This window comes from Schistocerca serialis, unplaced genomic scaffold, assembly GCF_023864345.2.
Source record: "Schistocerca serialis cubense isolate TAMUIC-IGC-003099 unplaced genomic scaffold, iqSchSeri2.2 HiC_scaffold_1420, whole genome shotgun sequence".
Lineage (NCBI taxonomy): Eukaryota > Metazoa > Arthropoda > Insecta > Orthoptera > Acrididae > Schistocerca > Schistocerca serialis.
The window spans coordinates 1,775,751-1,795,106 of NW_026047648.1; the positions used below are offsets into that span (position 1 = coordinate 1,775,751).

Below are 19,356 nucleotides of genomic sequence, written 5' to 3' on the forward strand. Positions count from 1 at the left end.
TGAAGACTTTCAGCAATGTTATCAACAGTGGAAACGCCGTTGGCAGAAGTGTATCGCTCTCAGGGTGGGCACTTCGAAGGAGACCATATTGTAATACCTGAATAATTGTAAAATAGTTATTATTCAACTTTTATACGTATTTTCCGGACAAACCTCGTACATGGCGAGTACCACCACAGCCTGCAAGACGGGAAGCCACAGAGAACGCCAGTTAACGTGAGACGAAACAGAATGTCGAGGTTTGGAGTCTTTCTCAAACTATTGAGTAAAACAGATTGATTCTCTCTCGTCTAATCACCTCATTCGGCAGGTTCGTAATGAAGTAACGTCTGTCATTTTGTTAAAAACCAGAGTTGTGATGTTTTCATATTAAGTAAACTATTGCAAAAAATTGAATAGTTTGGATGGGAAAACAAGGATTGCTATGAATTTGCGTTTTGTTTGTGTTGCATACTTTCTGCAAACGAAACGCAGCTAATGTATTGAACTAGTCTTTAAACTTGGGAGGAGATCTCGGCAAAATGGATTGTATGAAATGGACTTGGTTCAGATCGTGCCACAACATCTCACCTGTATCTTACAAACGGTTTGGGATATAGAAACAAAATTTTGGCAAAGGATAGCATGCAAAGAGAAGAGTATTTTTCCATATAGTTAAAATGCAAAACTTCCTTATCTTCATGATGTTTAAATAACTACAGATTTTTCAATAAAATATAAATTTTTAAGGGATGTTGGTAGGTGGGGACAAGTGAATTGTTGTGGGGTTTTGCAACAACGTAAATAAAGAAATTAAATGTTTCATGATGGACTGTTGTAAGCTCTGCTGTGTTTTGGTAAAAGGAGCAAAAGAAGTTAGGTACTGTCAAAACCAGCTGTCATATTTTCCCTGCCATGACAGTACAAAAAACAAGATGTGTTGACACCATCTTAGAAGACGAGTCATTGAGGATTGTGCCTTATCTGGTACATTACATCAGTGGCAGACAAGGGGAGGGGGCTGCAAGTGGAGGGGGGCTGGGTTGTCTGTCTGTGGATGGAGGAGAGGGGGTGTCCTGATATTTTTTCTGAAAGCAGGTTGATTTTATTCAGAATTCTAGTACACCCTATTATTCCCCACTTGCTCAGCTGCAAAACACTATTATTCAACACGATCTCCATTCAGTGTGACAACCTCGTGTCACCTTACTGGAAGGGCCTATAAGCCCGCACGGTACAACTCTACTTGTCGACATCGGAGCCATTGCCTCGCTACATCCGTGTACCGCTTCCCGTGAAGTGCGTCCCCAATCGGACCAAACAGACGGAAGTCGGAAGGTGAGAGATACGGACTGTAGGGCGGGTGAGGAAGAACAGTCGAATGAAGTTTTGAGAGTTTCTCTCAGGTGCGTGGGCTTGTGTGAGGCCTCGTGTTGTCACGGAGATGGAAACAGTCCGTTACAGATGCCATTTTGAAGGCTATGTGTAGTGCTGCCAGCTATTGGAACTTCATGAAAATATAGGGGCTGAAATTCCGTGATGTCCTTCCCCAAATTCTGAATTCTTTTCAACCGATATTGACTGAGAAAAAGTGTTGCATTACTTATTGAACACCCCTTGTATGAGTGGAACAGGAAAGGAAATGATTATTAGTGGTACGAGGTAAGCTCTGTCATACGTCATACCGTGTCTTGTGGCGTATGTATGTAAATGTAGATAATGAGCTGGATGCAGCTATTCTGCAGGAAACATTTTGATGACTGTACCATCTACACAGCTTTACTGTAATTACAGTTAAGCCAGTATAGAAGACACGATTGTGGAAGTTGTGGAACCCATCTTAGCTTTTTATTTATGTTGGGAAAGACTGCAGAGGATATGTGAAAATATATTCAACAACACCTGGGAAAAGATGGTCTGGATATTGCAGTGAATGGATGAAGGTTAACATGATGCCATGTCTGTCTGATGTACATGGAGAAGTGAAACAAACAATTCAGAAAAGTCAATCCACAAGCTGTGTTCAGTCTGTGTCAATTGTTTCTTAAATCTCTGTGGAGTTCGTGCATTCGCGTCTATTCCTGTTTTGGAACTGTAGAGAATTTCATTCTTTTTGTCATCTACTTATAGATTCGAATTACTTGTAAGGGAAAAAAAAATAGGGGACAGTTTGAAATAATTGCCTGGTATTTGCTGGAGTGCTCAATACTATTGTCAGTCATAACAGGAAATGTGAAAATAATTGTAAGCCCTTTGGAAGGTATGAAAGATCCATCTATGGCAAACCTTAATAGATGTCAGAGTTTGCTCTTTCCAGCTGCATGTGATATTTATCTTTATGACCTACATCAACTTTAGATGCACAGCACTGGAGGAAGTAAATTTAGTCCGACAATATGTGCAGTACCCAAAAATGACTTTGGATTAAAGACTTGTCAAATTTAAAACCCCGATTGAGTTTTTAGTGATGGAAAGAACTGTTACAGACAATGCTGTTAACTTTCAAAAAATTACTTGAGAATGTGCTTACAATGTTAATGTAATGAAAGTTAGATGATGTTATTTCTACTGAAGAAGACACCTGTAGTGACACTGAAACCCAGCCATTGCTTATTACAATAAACTTTATGTAACCAATTTGCTGTAAACATAATTTGTTGCAAGTTTATACACACTTGGTGCCGTCAGCCGTGTTTAAAATTGTAACAGTTCTGTCACTTTTTGCTTCAAAAAATGCAATGATATGGGCATTAACATTGACAAACAAGGAAGGGGGAAGGCAAATAAAAAAATACCATGCGAACTAGCATCATGATGCTACACGCAGGTCGACGATATAAAGTCAGTTTGTAGTAAAAATGTCTGTTACTGATAAATCGGATATATGCACAGTATGTGACAACCATTTTCTAAGCATTGCTGGTGATTTAAATAAAAATATATTTTTTGCAGGGAGTCGTATAATACTCTTGGCAAATGCCTTTCTGAGGTTGTTGTCTGAAATACTCAGTGATACAGACAAGGGGGAGATTTAGTCAATAATTAAATCACTGAAGACTAAGGACTCTCCTGGTTATCATGGAGTGCCTAGCAGACTATTAAAGTACTATGCTGCACATGTTAGCCCTGTACTTAGCCTTATTTGTAATTTTTCCTTTAGGAATCGTCAGTTTCCTGAACGATTAACGTACTCAGTAGTAAAGCCGCTTTATGAAAAGGGAGAAAGGAATAATGTAGAAAATTTTGAACCTATTTCTATGCCATCAGTGTTTGCTAAAGTTATTGAAAAGGCTGTGTATGTAAGGATAATAGATCATTTTTTATCACACAGTTTGCCATCAAATGTATGGTTCGGCTTTAGAAGTCCTTTAACAACTGAAAATGCTATATTCTCTTTTCCCTGAGGTTTTGGATGGGTTAAACAAAAGGTTTCAGACGCTAGGCATATTTTTTGATTTAACAAAGGCATTTGACTGTGTTGATCACAAAATATTGCTCCAGAAGTTGGACCATTACGGAATAAGGGAGTAGCTCACAATTGGTTAACCTCTTACTTTAGCAACAGGCAGCAAAACGTCATTATTCACAATGTTGATAATGGCTGTGATGTGGGATCTGAGTGGGGTAGGGTCAAATGCGGTTTGCCCCAGGGATCAGTGTTGGGGCCACTCCTGTTACTTATGTAAATCATGTGCCCTTTAGTATTAAGGGTAACTAAAATATTTGTTTGCTGAGGACACTAGCTTGGTAGTAAGGGATGTTGTGTGCAACACTGTCTCAGTTTCAAATAGTGCAGTTCATGACATAAGTTCATGGCTTGTAGAAAATAAACTAATGCTAAATCACAGTAAGACTCAGTTTGTACAGTTTCTAACACAAAATTCAACAAATTCTGATGTTTTAATTTCACAGTATGGACATAAGATTAGTGAAACTGAACAGTTCAAATTTCTCTGAGTGTTCAGATAGATAGTAAACTTTTGTGGAAAGCCCACATTCAGGATCTTGTTCAAAGACTAAGGGGCTCCGGAACGCCCTATACTTGCAATGTTAAAATAACGCTTATAAATTACATCTTTCCTCAAAGTATTGGAGTAGGAAGTTGAACTTTTTACAGATTATTTATTGGAATATGGGCTACAACTTAGCACAGGGATTTTACAAAATTTTAGTTCAGTTATTAAAGATGATTTTTTTCAATTGTAATGAAAATTCACAACTTTTTTTGCAATTTTTTATTTATATATTCAAAAATATACAGTTTTTTGGAAAAAGGCTGTGTCAAATTATGCAGAAGGTACTGTGTAATATTTACTGAAAGTTTGAAACAAATATGTTTGGAAGATCCTTAGAAAACATGTAATTAGTATGAGAAAATAAAAGTTTTGGGAATCGAGCGACAAAGATTGGATTAACTTTTTAGTGCATTCCAGGTCCATAGGACGGATTATCTTCATCCTCTGCAAACTCCTCCTCCAGCTTCCTCTTGTTCCTCCTCCTGTTTACTCTTGCTTGTATTTCTAGACTCTTTACAGCCCTGTCTGCAGCCCGAAGGTGTTCCTTGTCTAAAGCAAGCATCGCTCGTTGTTGTGTTCGTAGATTTTGCTACCATTTTCTTCAGTTGCAGTTACTGCAACACTGTTCCAAAAGGTGGTCATGTATGAACACTTATCACATTTCAGTTGTATTTCACTAGCAAGTCCTACGTGCTTTATTATCGAGAGTTCCAGACCAACTTCACTACAATGAATACATCTTACACAGTTTGAAAAAATTCCTTTGAGAACCGACATATCAAATATTTCATTCACATCCGATTCGCCCATAAAACATTCATAGTTTTCACTCATTGAACCAAGCTTCTTCTGTGAAGTATTTTCTTTCCGACTGACTGCTATGGGCAGGTGTACTTGAGAGGTTAGGTTCACTCACTTGGTTATCGTCTTTATTGTTTACAGTAATAACACATACCTTTGGCTTTCCAACATTTCTCCTTTCCTTAAAAGCCTTCAGAGGATTTCTAATAACTTTACTTTTACTCATTATTATACTTCAACAAAACAGAGACTCAAGAAACAGAATTAATTACGAATATTTTCGAGATAATGACAGAGTAAATAAACATGAAACAATCGACAATCACACCAGCGATATATATTGAACCATCACAGGTTAGCCACAACACATACTTTCTCACATCACTAAAATGTACCTGATGAACACGGACGTTAATAACAACACCATTTGACAGCAGTTTAACAGCGCCACAGTGGGTCACGCCCATGTAGAACACATTTCAAAAATTTAAAAATAGTTGTACTCTTCGGAATTGAATAAATTATATATCTATTAAAAGGTAATAGTCTGCAGATTCAGAAAACGCAAAAAAGTAAAAATTGAACTTTTCATGATTTTGAGCCTTTCCGGAGCCCCTTAATGTTTCCATTTTTACTATTGAAATGGTATCCAAAGTAAGTGAGCATTCAACGCGAAAATTAGTCTACTTTGCTTATTTTCATTCGCTTATGTCGTATGGTATTATATTTTGGAGTAACTCTTCCCATTCTTGTTAACAATGTTACCTTATTCCCAAGAATAAGCAGCTTTCACTCTGTTAATACTCGGCAAAAATAAAACCTGCATTTGCATTGGACTTCCTTAACTCTTGTGCGGAAATGTGTGCAGTATACTGCTGCACCCATTTTCAATAAGCTACCACAAGAATTCAAAAATCTTAGCAGTAATCCACGTGCGTTCAAGTCGAAACGTGAAGTTTCCTCATGCGTCACTCCTTCTATTCTGTTTAGGTTTTCCTTGAAAGCTTAAGCTGATTCTTGTTGTATTGTTGATTGCATTTACGTAAACTTACGGATTGACTTTTTTCGGTTTCAGAAACATTTTATTTTTATGTATTATTACTTTTGTTGTAATTTCATGTACTGATATGTTCCATGACCTTGGAGATTTGCTCCTCAATTTGGTCCTATGGAACTTGACTTGTAAATAAAAATAAATAAATGCTGGATTATCAATTCAGGAAGTTCGTCAATCATCGATTAAATGCATTGACAGAATTATAAAGAAAATGTTGCAATGCTATTTAACCATGAAAAAATGGCCAAACTGTTCCAAATGGTTGAAACTAAATTTATGCTTGAAGCTGCTGATGTTCTGGCTGTAGCACTGGAGTATTTGGTAGAAATGTAAGAGATTGATAAGGAGCATGTGCTGAAAGAAATAAAGAGATTTTAGGCATCTCTGTACAAATCGATAAGTGTGTGGAAGTTGCTCTTAGATTGATGGCCTAGGAAACCTTCAAATTTATAGTTAGATGGGACTTCCATGAATCATTACTCTGTGTGTCACTTACAGTGCAATACTTCTGGATCATTTATCTCTGTCGCGTCATCCGAGAGCAGTTTCTCTGAAACTAATGATGAATCTAGAATGACTAGCCAGTCGAGCCATTTTATCAATTGAAAGGAGATGAATTTAAGTGACATAATTGAGAATGTTGTTAAAATGAAGGCACAAACATACGTACAACAGCAATATTTATAACAACTAGTGTCTTGTACTGTGGTTACCAAACTGTTACTGTAATTTTACAGGCTTTGTTTTCAGGCATCAAAATAAAAGGTAATTTTATTTTGTTGCTCTCTACCTGATAATTGCTGTGCTAAATGCTGATATACACTGCAAGTTTCGACCGATATCTTAAGAGTATGTATATTACTGTTCAGGCCAGTTCAGTTCAATTACGGTTACATAAATATGTGGATGCTGGATACCACATTTGTATGGAAATGACATCTGTTGGACGCAAATGGTTTTCAGCTTGCAGGGATAGCTTGTATATTAGAGAAAGAAGAGAGAAGTGTGAAACAGTGCAGTGGGTCCAAAAAATGTTATTACGTGGTACAGAGGGGGATTTCTCACTCTACAAAGAGCCCGAGGAAGAGGAATCTGCATTTTATAAATATTTTAGAAAGTTGAAACACAATTTTTTGTTAAAACAGACTGTTGTGACCTGCCATCACACCCTGTGAGAAACAATTTGTTCAAGGTTAAGTTTAGTTACTGGTTCGGTGCAAATTTTTGTGCAATAGTGATATTGTCCTCAATACCTTTCCCTTCAAGATTTAGAAATTTTCTTTACATTGTGTCTTTGGCTTTTAATAGTTAAACTTCATTGCAGTGAACTAGTGAAACCACGTAAATGTTGACCACTGATGCTTCCAAAACTGTTTCACACACAGTCCAGAGCACTATTTTACAGTAAATAAGCCTGCCACAAATATGTATGTAAACAAGACTCTGATACATTAGTTGTTGTTATTGTGGTCTTCAGTCCTGAGACTGGTTTGATGCAGCTCTCCATGCTACCCTGTCCTGTGCAACCTTCATCTCACTTTACGTACTGCAACCTACATCCTACTGAATCTGCTTAGTGTATTCATCTCTCGGTCTCCCTCTACGATTTTTACCCTCCACGCTGCCCTCTGGTACTAAATTGGTGATCCCATGATGCCTCAGAACATGTAAACCAACCGATCCCTTCTTCTAGTCAAGTTGTGCCACAAACTCCTCTTCTCGCCAATTCTATTCAATACTTCATCATTAGTTATGTGATCTATCCATCTAATCCTCAGCATACTTCTGTGGCACCACATTTCGAAAGCTTCTATTCTCTTCTTGTCCAAACTATTTATCGTCCATGTTTCACTTCCATACATGGCTACACTCCATACAAATACTTTCAGAAACAACTTCCTGACATTTAAATCTATACTCAATGTTAACAAATTTCTCTTCTTCAGAAACGCTTTCCTTGCCATTGCCAGTCTACATTTTATATCCTCTTTACTTCGACTATCATCAGTTATTTTGCTCCCCAAATAGCAAAACTCCTTTACTACTTCAAGTGTCTCATTTCCTAATCTAATTATCTCGGCATAACCCGACTCAATTCGACTACTTTCCATTATCGTCATTTTGCTTTTGTTGATGTTTATCTTACATGCTGCTTTCAAGACACTGTCCATTCCGTTCAACCGCTCTTCCAAGTCCTTTGCTGTCTCTGACAGAATTACAATGTCATCGGCGAACCTGAAAGTTTTTATTTCTTCTCCATGGATTTTAATACCTACTACGAATTTTTGTTTCCTTTACTGCTTGCTCAATATACAGGTTGAATAACATTGGGAAGAGGCTACAACCCTGCCTCACTCCTTTCCCAACCACTGCTTCCCTTTCGTGCACCTCGACTCTCATAACTGCCATCTGGTTTCTGTACAAATTGTAAATAGCCTTTCGCTCCCTGTATGTTACCCCTGCCACCTTCAGAATTTGAAAGAGAGTATTCCAGACAACATTGTCAAAAGCTTCCTCTAAGTCTACAAATGCTAGAAACGTGGGTTTGCCTTTCCTTAATCTTTCTTCTAAGATAAGTCGTAGGGTCAGTATTGCCTCACGTGTTCCAATATTTCTACGGAATCCAAACTGATCTTCCCCGAGGTTGGCTTCTACCAGTTTTTCCATTCGTCTGTAAAGAATTCGCTTCAGTATTTTGCAGCTGTGACTTATTAAACTGATAGTTCGGTAATTTGCACATCTGTAGACACCTGCTTTCTTTGGGATTGGAATTATTATATTCTTCTAGAAGTCTGAGGTATACTACACACAAAATACTTTGCCATTGTTGCAGCCAAAATGCTGCCTCACTGTGAATGTTGTTCTCCAACATGGAATTAATTGGCTGACATTCATACGCAGCTGGAAATCGTCCCGAGTATTGTCAAAAGATAGGCAGTTGCTGCGAAGCGGTGCGTCGGGAGAGCTGCCGAGAGCTGTGTACCTCCTATACTGGTACCGGAGGTACCTCAAGTACCGTCCTCTCCTGTAAGTCGAGTGTCCTCTGCAGAAAGTACAGGAGCCGCCATTAGTTGTGCACTCAAATGTAAGTGGCACGTCAGTGGTAGATCCGGGCCTGCCGTACAACGTGGAAGGGGACCGGGGAGGACTCGGGGTGTCGTACCGATCCCCGTAACCGACGAGTTGGAGTTGGAGTTTCTCACTGAAACTGGAACTGACCCTGTGGGACTCACTTCACCTGTTTGTGGGGAAACCTGTTTTATCCGAGTCAGGAGGAGGCAAACGCAAAAGTGTAGGGGTCTACTAATTGTAGGCAGTTCGAACATACGGCGAATGATTGTACCACTTGGAGAAATGGCTGCAAGAATCGGGAAAGGACACCGGGAGCCCTCAGTGTGTCTGCTCGAGGGTGTTATTCAGTATGCTGAAGAGCCTATTCCAGCAGCCATTGAAGGGACAGCATCCAACAGACTGCACGTTATCCCACACTTTAGAACAAATGCCTGTCCGGGCTCTGAGGTCATTCTTGGGTCATTCCAGTCACTGGAATAGACAGCTGAGAAGACCCGACTTGTGCTTAGTTTGTAATGGAGCTTACCAATAGAGCCCATTTTTTTGTGAGACATTATACGATAATTAAAGTAGTTTTCGAAAACTGATCACTTAGTATGATCATAAGGTAGGTCTTGCGATCAATTCAAATTTGGAAGTATATTTAAATTAAAACTTTTATTATTTCTAAAAGTTTGACTTGCATTATTTATATGTACAATTTTCTCACTCTTATTATTATTGTCACTGAATTATCCTTTATGCTATTTGATATTTCACGCAACTTCAAAATGTAGTATCAATAATCGATACAGAAATTGTAAGTTCTTTGTCGATACAACTCTGAGGTCATTGGTCAGCAACGTGATTTTGGCCACTCGCGTTTTGGCTGCGGTCGAGAGTTGTTGTTTTTGTGTGTTTCTCGATAAATATGTGGTATCCACAGTGCACGTGGTACTTTATTTTTGTGATCAGAGATTTTCTAAACAAAAATAGTGGACTCCTGCTTCGTGATTTCGGTCGGTCTGGTAATAGTCAAAACCCACACCTTTTTCATCCGGAGCAGCAAAGGAATCGACTGTCGCCTAGACGATGAAGCCACGTGCACGGTGGCTATTCGGCAGCGTCGAGATAAGTGACATCGTGATTATCTCTACAGATTACTTTACATCTGTCAGCCACACCGTGACGGTGTCTTTACGGGAATAATTTTGCATCGTAGTAGTGAGGGTCCGTGATAAGTTTTAACGAAGCTCACAATTTGCTGCACTGTTCGCAGAACTGATCGTGGCCGCTCGTTTCCGAGTCGAGTGGATGACTGAACCGGAGACTCTGAAGATTGTGTGACAAGCTAGGCTGTCACTTCCTGGACCTGTGCTATAGGGCTGAGAACTGCAGGGTCCCCTTAAATGAATCAGGTGTGCCCTATACGGCAGAGGGCAGTAGTCAGGTAGCAGACTGTGTGTGGGGTGCGATTTTTAGATTAGACGGCTCTCCGTCCAGTCCAGACAGTGATACTTGTACGATACAGGGAAGTATCAGTGTAAGATAGAAAGAAATGTCTCCCGCAGGTGAGAGTATTAAAATCTTAACGGTTAACTCTCGAAGCATTTGCAACAGTGCCAGAGTTTGAAGTGCTCGTGAAATGTGGTGAAGGTTGCATAACACTAGGTACAGAAAGCTGGTTGAAAACTGAAATTGATGGCGGTTAGATTTTCGGGAAAAATTTGAGTGTATATTGACAGGATAGGCAGTTGGGGAATGGAGGTGGTGTATTTGTTGCAGTAGAAAAGAGTCGTATCGACTGAGATAGGAATTGAAACTTCACATTGTTGGAGCGAGGCGCAGTATCGATGGCGGGTGTAAAATACTTTTATCCTTCTGTCACCCACCAGACTCGTCTCCTGATGTAACAGAAACCTTCAGAGAAAGCTTCGGTTCACTTGCACGTACGAGTTCCCCGATCGTACTGTAATCGTCGGTGGAGACTTTAATCGTCAGACAGTTAATTGGGAAAATTAGTTCTGTTTCTGGTGGGCACGATAAGACGAGCTGTGAAAATTTACTAAATGCCTTAACTGAAAACTACTAGAACAAATAGTTAGGGGCACCGCTCGTGATGGAAATGTGTTGGATCTATTGGCAACAAGCAGATCTGACTTCTTTGAGGATGTCAGCATCGAAACTAGTATCAGTGAGCGTGATGCAGTTGTGGTGACAGTGAGTACCAAAGTAAAAAGGACAACTAAAAAAGCAGAAACTAGATAAAAAATCAGTCGTGTCATATCTCACTGAAGAACTTCAAACTTCCAGCACAGTGCAGGAGTGTGTACAGGAACTACGGGTAAAGTTTAAAAGAACAGCTGACCATGTGCTGGATGGATACGTACCCAGTAGAACAGCTAATAATGAGAGAGAACCTCCACAGTATACAGCTACTGTGGAGAAACTTCTAAAGAAACGGAGTTTACTATGTAATAGGCATAAAACAAAGCGTCGGGCTACAGATAGAGAGATGCCGAATGAAATGTCAGCTGTTAAGAGCAGTGTGTGATGCCTTCAGTGACTGACAGCAGAATGTTGTAGCGTGATATTTCACAAAACCCAAAGAAATTCTGGTCATATGTAAAGGCTGACACCAAAGTTGTGTCCAGCCCCTAGCAAAAGAGCCAGGGACTGTAATTGAGGTTAGCAAACCAAAAGCTGAAATGCTTAACTTCATTTTCAAATGTTCTTTTACAAAGGGAAATCCAGGAGAATTACCCTAATTTAATACTTATAACACAGAAAAGGTGAATGGAAGCGAGTATTAATGGTGTTGAGAAAAAAATCTGAAATCCTTAAAATTGGACAGCTCTAGTGCCCTATGGAATCCTTCTGATTCTATACTGAATTTGCTGCCGAGTTAGCCCTCTTCTTACTATAATCTATTGTAGATCTCTCGAAAAAAAGAACTCTGCCCAGTTCTAGGAAAAAAGCACAGGCCACAGCCGTGTACAAGAAGGGTAGAAGTGATCCACAAAACAACCGTCCAATATCCTTGACGTAGGTTTGTTGTAGAATCTTAGAATGTATCCAGAGTTCAAACATTATGAGGTATTGTGAACAGTGTGACCACCTCAATGCCAGGCAGCACGGATCTTGAAAATGTCAGTCACGAGTAACCCAACTCGCACTTCTCTCGCAGACGTACTGAAAACTTTTCATCGAGGTAATCGGGTAGTTGCAGTATTTCTCCACTTGTGAAAAGCATTTGATTCGGTACCACAGCTCAGGGGTGTCAAGTGAAATTTGTGACCGAATTGGGGACCTTTTCGTGTGGAGGACACAGTGTGTTATCTTGGGTGGAGAGTTGTCATCTGATGTAGATGTAACTTTAGGTGTGCCCCAGGGAAATGTGTTGGGACCACTGCTGTTGATGTTGCATATTAATAACCGTACAGACAATGTTAATATTAATAGTAAAATCAGACTTTCTGCAGCTGATGCAGTTATCTGCAATTAAGTACTATCTAAGAGAAGCTGCATATTCATATATTTATTCAGTCAGATCCTGAGAAGATTTCAAAGTGGTGCAACAATTGTAAACTTGCTTTAAATGCTCAGAAATGTAAAATTTTGCAGTTCACGTAACGAAAAAAATGTAGTACCCTATGACTATAATATCAGAGTATCACTGCTGGAATCGGCCTACTCGTACAAATACCTAGGTTTAACACTTTGTAGGGATATGAAATGGAAAGATCACATAGGATCAGTTGTAGGCAAAGCAGGTGGTGGGCTTCAGTTCATTGGTAGAGTACTGGGGAAGTGCAGTCGGTCTACAGGTGAGACTGCTTACAAACCACTCGTCTGACTGGTTCTAGAATATTGCTCAGGAGTGTGGGACCCATACCAAATAGGACTAGCAGGGTATGTTGAACGTGTACAGGCCAGCACGAATGGTTTCAGGTTTGTCTGATTCGTGGTAGTATGTCGCAGAGACTGAAGGAACCGAACTTCGAGACTCTGGAAGACCGATGTGAAATATCCCGAGAAAGTCTACGAACCAAGTTTCGAGGACTCGCTTTAAATGGTGACGCTAGGAATATACGACAACCCCCCTACGTATCGCTCAAATAGGGATCGTGAGGATAAGATTAAAATAATTACTGTAGGTACAGAGGCATTCGATCGTCTCGCACTGTGTACGTGAACGAAATGGGAAGAAACCCTAATACTGGTACAGTGGGACGTACACTCTGCCATGCACCTCACAGTGGTTTGCAGATGCAATGCCTGAAGGTTTCAGTCCATTTCTTTATCGAACATTATAAATGCCTGACCACTTCCAGATATATTCCACTTAATACCGGTACTCTGGTTTTAACCATAGTATCTCTTCCGCTTAAAGTTGCATGCATACTGCCATCCATTTCATTGTAAAATATTAAATAATATAGCGGTATGTATAGAAGTCCACTTTAGAAATGTAGTATAGAGCAAGTAATGAAGTACACTCGTGTTCTACAATTCGTAAGCTACCTCACTGCTTCAATTAATCTTTTGTCATTCATTATAGAATTAAACATTTTAACAAAATAAACAACAAAATGGAACAAATTATACCAAATAACTAATAGAAATAACACAAAATGTGACAAAACAAAGTTAGGAGATCCATATGTCACTGTATATCAGAAGGAAATGCGTTTCTGGATCGTGTGATAAATGCGTGATGTCAGCCATCAAAACTTTCTTCCTGAGAAACCTCGACAGTGATTTGATGGCCAATGTGGACGCCGCCATTTGAAATGCATTGTGGAATGTTTAGACGCGACATGACGTGAGGTGACGTGATGGGCAGTGAAAACTGACCTTCATTAGAGCATTGACTACATACATTATCAATACTTCACTCTTTTCTGAAGCATCCGACTCATTTTGTACAGAGTGGACACTACAAGCACATAAATTTGTAACTCCGACTGGGGACCTTGTTTATTTTTGCTGCCCTAGGCCTGCAGTAGTTTAACGTGCCACTGCATCTCAATATATAAAAACCTTGAACTAATGGCAGTTTTCATACCAAGTGTTGATGGAAAAGCACATCAGCCTCACACTGTCAAAATTAACAGATCCAGTGATCTTTCTAGCGATTATTGAACATTTCTTGTCACTTCAGATTTTGGTGATGCCTGCTTTGCTCCAGACTGCCGAGCAGAGAATGATTGAATGTAGTGTGGCACTGTCAATTACTGACTTTTCTTATCCCTTGGGTAGCTGCCTCATTGTCATCATATGTATGCAATTGGACTGTATTTGGATTTAAATACATATTACTAAAATGTATTCAGTGTTGAACTGCTGTTAGTGTGTGACAGTGGATGCAGATGCGTAGAAAATGCTGTGCGTGTACTTGGCTTGACAATATTTTATATCTTAGAAGCATGTCCAGTTGTTTGTGCTCAATAAAAACAGAAAACAAAAAATGTGATGATTACATGTTTACTGGCAATTCATAGTTAAGACAACTATGTAAATTAGTGTGAATCTGTGTGTGAATGATAATTAATGTGAAATCAATCTGTGTTAAAATGTTCAATTTGCTGTTAAGATGTTAATGATTCAAATATCTGTTTACGAACAGTTCCCTGAAGCACAAACCAAATCGGAGAAGTTGACGCCTGTGAACATTAATCGTCAGCCTATTTGTTGCCGCAATGGAAGAATCGCTGGACGCTTCGTTGCCGGTCGACACGGTAAGAATGGATCCCTTTTCATTTCGTTCTTTATTTCATTAATTTGTCCATTGTGATCCGTAGATTTCCTCGAGGCCAAATTCCAGGTCGCTGTATACAGCAACAAACTCAATTGGTACCCTGATGCATTTTTCATAATTTATGTGCAACATACGTGAGTAATACAAGGTGTAAAACTTTGCTTCTGCCATTTTTTTCCCCCGGAATTTGAGGCTTTAATTAAACAAATTGGTTACACACGTATCATTCAAAGTATTTTCCATCGCTGGCCACTACGTTCTCCCATCTTCCGGGCAGTGTACGAATCCCACGTCGAAAAAATGGTTCATCTTTTGAAGTGATCCACGAATTGATCCAATTTGTGACTTCTTTGTGAGATCTGAAGTGTTGGTCAGCCAGGCCGTGCGCCATTGATCTAAACAGGTGATAGTCAGAGGGAGCAATGTCAGGACAATACGGCGGGTCGGGTACGACTTCCCATTTTAACGTTTCAAAGTACGTTTTGACCCTTTTGCAATGTGGGGTTGAGTGTTGTCATACTGCAAAATCCCTTTATCATACCTCCCACTGTATTGTGGCCGTTTGTCTTCGATCACTCTGCTCAAACATATTGTGTTTGATAACGAGCACCTGTGATTGTTTAACTTGGTTTCAACACCTCATTGTACACGACACAGAGCTGGTCCCACCAAATGCAGAGCACGATCTTTGAGCTGTGAATATTCGGTTTGTCCCCAGTCCCAATGCGATGCAGAAATCCCTTTCGTTTTTTGCCTCTGAAGCAACTGTTCACAAACGCCATTCAGTCTCTCTCGGTTTCAGCTCACACGGCACTCCAAGTTCCTTCTTTCTGAATCGTGCCCATAGCCTCGAGACGTTTTGAATAGGCTCGCTGTGTCACTCCCACTAATCGTGCCAATTCTTCCCGAGTTTGACTAGAGTGTTCACTCGGCAGTGTCTCCAATTCTGCATCTTCGAAAACATTCTCTCTTCCACCGCTATGCCGGTCTGCGAAGTTAAAATCACTCACGAAACGTTCTTTCACTTACACCGTGCATAATAGAGAGCGTTCAATAAGACTAACCTGCAGTTCTCTTCATATTGAAACTAAACAGTAACACCTCCCGCAAATGACTAGAATTAGGCTCGTAAACTGACATTTTCAATCCAGAACAACTTTATGGTGCAGACACAAATCGACTAATGTTTGAACGAGGTTATGTTGACCGAGGGCCGAGCTAACTGCCTGACATCTGCGATCTGTTTCTTTCGACCACTACTTCCCATTGTCGCCACCTATCGGTAAACGGCAAAAGCAAAGTTGTACACCTAGTACGTATTGGAATACGTGTCGCAGACGTGTCTGTTACGATACAGCTTTCCTGAATTTACTTTGCAGTTTCAGTTATTGTGATGAAACGTGCTACAGATCACTCCTGTTACCACACACTATATCCCGTATTCACGTTCATTGGCTTCGTTAACTGCAGTCAGATTAGACCTCGTGCTATGCAACAGATCAGTCTGTGCACACCACCGAAAAACACCTAAAGGTTCAACTGTTAATGACTGATATTCGAGAGGTGTGAACACGAACTTCTGTTTGGAAAGCCCGAGAGATTTTTGAACAAAGTCAAAGGCAGTAGTTCAGGAAGTATCATGTGTGAAAGGAAGACAGTATGAGGAGGAGAAAGGGTGGGTGTGGAAGGGGGGGAAGAGGAGTGGATACATATTTCAGTAATTTGGTGGCACTTGATGTGTGGCATACCAGTCTTTTATTTGTTTTACTTACAGCATCGTATCACAGGCCTGCGTTACATGGCATGAATCCCCCTCAGAGTGTCAATTACTACCTTCCTGTTGTAGGCTATGGCGAGCTGGAGAGGTCTTCAGCAGCAGCAGCAGCAGCAGCAGTCACCGGCGGCCGCGGACTCGACCCCACCCACCCGCAGCGTCACTCCCACCGCGGCCGCTTCACCACACACCGCAGCGGTCTGCAGAACTGCCTGCCTCTCGCTGTCCCTCACATCTCTGTTCACTCTGGGGACCGGCAGGAGCTTTGCGGCACCCTGTCTGTTGTATCCTGCCGCTATGTGGAGGCCGCCCTGCTGCCACTTGTTCTGCATGTTGACATCGGCCCCCGACTGCGGCAGAATTCCACTGTACAGTGCAGTGGAGTGTAGCCGCATTCGCGCCGGTTGCTCGCGTCTGTTCCCCTGGCAGAGACCTCGAGGACTTTGGCCGCGTCTCCGTTCCCTGTGCATTTTGAATCTGCTTCTCGATGTCTTGCTCCTTTGCCGTATTATTTTCCACGGAAATGTGTTGCCGCAGTGGAAAATCTGAAAGTCTTTATAACCGTGCCAATTACGTGCTAAAAACCCAGTTGCGTGAGCAGCGTGTAAGACTTGACAACTTGGTCCAGTATGGGGAAGGAGATTTTGAGGTTAAACAGAATTACTTGACAACATTTGTAGAACTGAAAGTAATGTCAGAGGGTGGTGTTCCACATTACATCTGACTTGGGAAGCACCCTACAAAATCCCCTATTCAGGGTTACCTTTGCTAACCCAGAAAACTAATTTTTGGCAGGCCACGTATTTGAGGCATATCCTGTAATTTTAATGTGCGGAATTTCAAATTGAACTGTGGCCTCGGGCGTAGATCCTTAAGCGGGGATTTGCATATTATTTAATGTGATTGAAGATATCTGAGTAAAACAAATTTTCATTTCAACATGTAAATGTATTCACTAAAACCATCTATTAACTTCACGTACAAAAATTGATTGTCAAAACTGTTAACAAGTCTGTTGGTGTTGAAATTCTGTTCAATGACTGAGTGTATAGCGGTGTTACTGGTTCACCTGTGAATTTACACACTGATAAACCACAGTGAAAACTCAAACTTTGAGATGGGATCAAAAAATACCTGGAATGCTGCAGTTGGATGTGCACGCTTTGTTGTTACGTGTTGTGGTACTAGGTGGTGTTGGTTAGGGGTATTCCACGTGGCTCAGGAAGCTGGCATCAGTTGGAGTTCAGTGGTTTGTTTGTTGTGCTCTGTTGTTAGTGTTTCTGTTCGCTTCCCTTGGCATTTAATGACACGGTTGACAACGAGCAGAGAGTCTGCATGAAATGTTGTTTCCTGTCGGGGAAAACTGCAGCAGAGACTATTGGGATGCTTCGGCAAGCCTTTAGTGACGATGCTTTGGAGAAATCGCAGGGCTAAGAGTGGTTCTCTTATTTCAGATCTCGCAAAACGTCGACTGAAAAGTGCCACACTGTGGTTGTACTTAGACATCAAGAAATGATGAAAACGATTGCCACAATCAATCAAACTAGCAATTCTCAGAGGACCATTGACCAAATTTCTCAGGAAAGAAAAGTGTCACGGAGCACAGTCCAGTAAATCTTAACTGAAGATTTGCACACGAGACTGAGTCTGCAAAATTTGTTCCTCGCTCACTCGCAGGTGACCGAACAGAAAACCACGTTAATGTTTGCCATGGTTCGAAGAGTGAAATGCAGAACTGTCCAACTGCCGGATGAGAGTCGGTACTACGGGTACAATCTGGAGTCGAGGAGTAAAAGCGAGTGCGGAGCCAGTGGAAAACTCGAACATTGCCACGGCCCGAGAAAGCACGTCGAGTGCCGTCCGACATGAAAACAGTGTTTATCTATGTTTTTGATATGAATGGAATTGTTTACAGGGAGTGTGTTGTTCCAGACAGTTTGTGAGCCGATATTTTTATGAGGACGTGTTAGGAAGATTCGAAGGTGTGTGCAGTGAATATGGCCAGAACTGGGGAAAAATGGGAACTGGTTGCTCCAGCGAGACAATGCTCCAGCCGTCACAGCTCCGACAGGCCGACAGTCTGTGGCAAAACGTGACACGGTGCTTGTCCCTCGTCCACCCTCTCACCCAATCTCACTCTGTCTGACTTTTTTTTTATTTTCACGGACGAAGCGAAGTCCAAAAGGAAACTGAATTGGTGATGTAGATGACGTCAAAGAAAACGCACTGACGGCTTCGAACAGTATCCTGCCACGAGAGTTCCAGAACTGTTTCCGGCAGTGACGAAAGCATCGGGCCAAGTGTACCGTTGCACACGGATGATACTTTGAAGGGGACTAAAATACTGTAAATGTAGGGTTCAATAAAATGCAAAATAAAAATTCCAGTTACTGTGCCCCCTAGTAAACTCGCAATTACAGACAAAGTAGTGATCGAAAGCTCGGTGTGTAACCTCAGAAATTTGCATTCGACACACGACTGTCGATCTCGAGACGGGCAGTAGCGTGTAATTCCACAGTGCCGCTTAAAATGCTCGCCACATTTGCAACTGTGGTGTTCCGTGCTGTCCTCTGCTGAGGTGCGGTCCCTCTGTGGACGGCACTCGGTCAAAACTCTGAGGTGCCGCAGTTTACGTCCCGACTCGAACTGACAGGTCCCACGTGGAATTGACCGTGACCCAATTCGGAGGCATTGCGTGCTCTGCCACGACTCGATGCCTAGTCCCCGACGTGGCCACCGCCGGTACGGAATGGCTAGTCTTCGAAATTTTGGTAGTGTGTTATACCCTGCGAGAAGTGCTGGATGCTCCCCTTCACCTTAAAGGCGAGACGAGGGGACCATTTCCTGCCCGTTTCCCGGACGTAGGGATTCGAGGAAACGAACTCACCACTGCGGCTGCCGAGGAGGCTTGCTCCCT

General features: G+C 41.2%; 1 long non-coding RNA gene across 1 annotated transcript in view; it reads left to right on the forward strand.

Moving 5' to 3' along the window:
* Positions 1 to 17,378, forward strand: part of LOC126442998 (uncharacterized) — a 31,442-nt gene extending 14,064 nt beyond the window's left edge. The window contains exons 3-4 of the long non-coding RNA XR_007581802.1: positions 14,534 to 14,645; positions 16,512 to 17,378. This is a non-coding gene — a long non-coding RNA (uncharacterized LOC126442998). The remainder of the gene's footprint in view (positions 1 to 14,533; positions 14,646 to 16,511) is intronic.
* Positions 17,379 to 19,356: the final 1,978 nt, after the last annotated feature.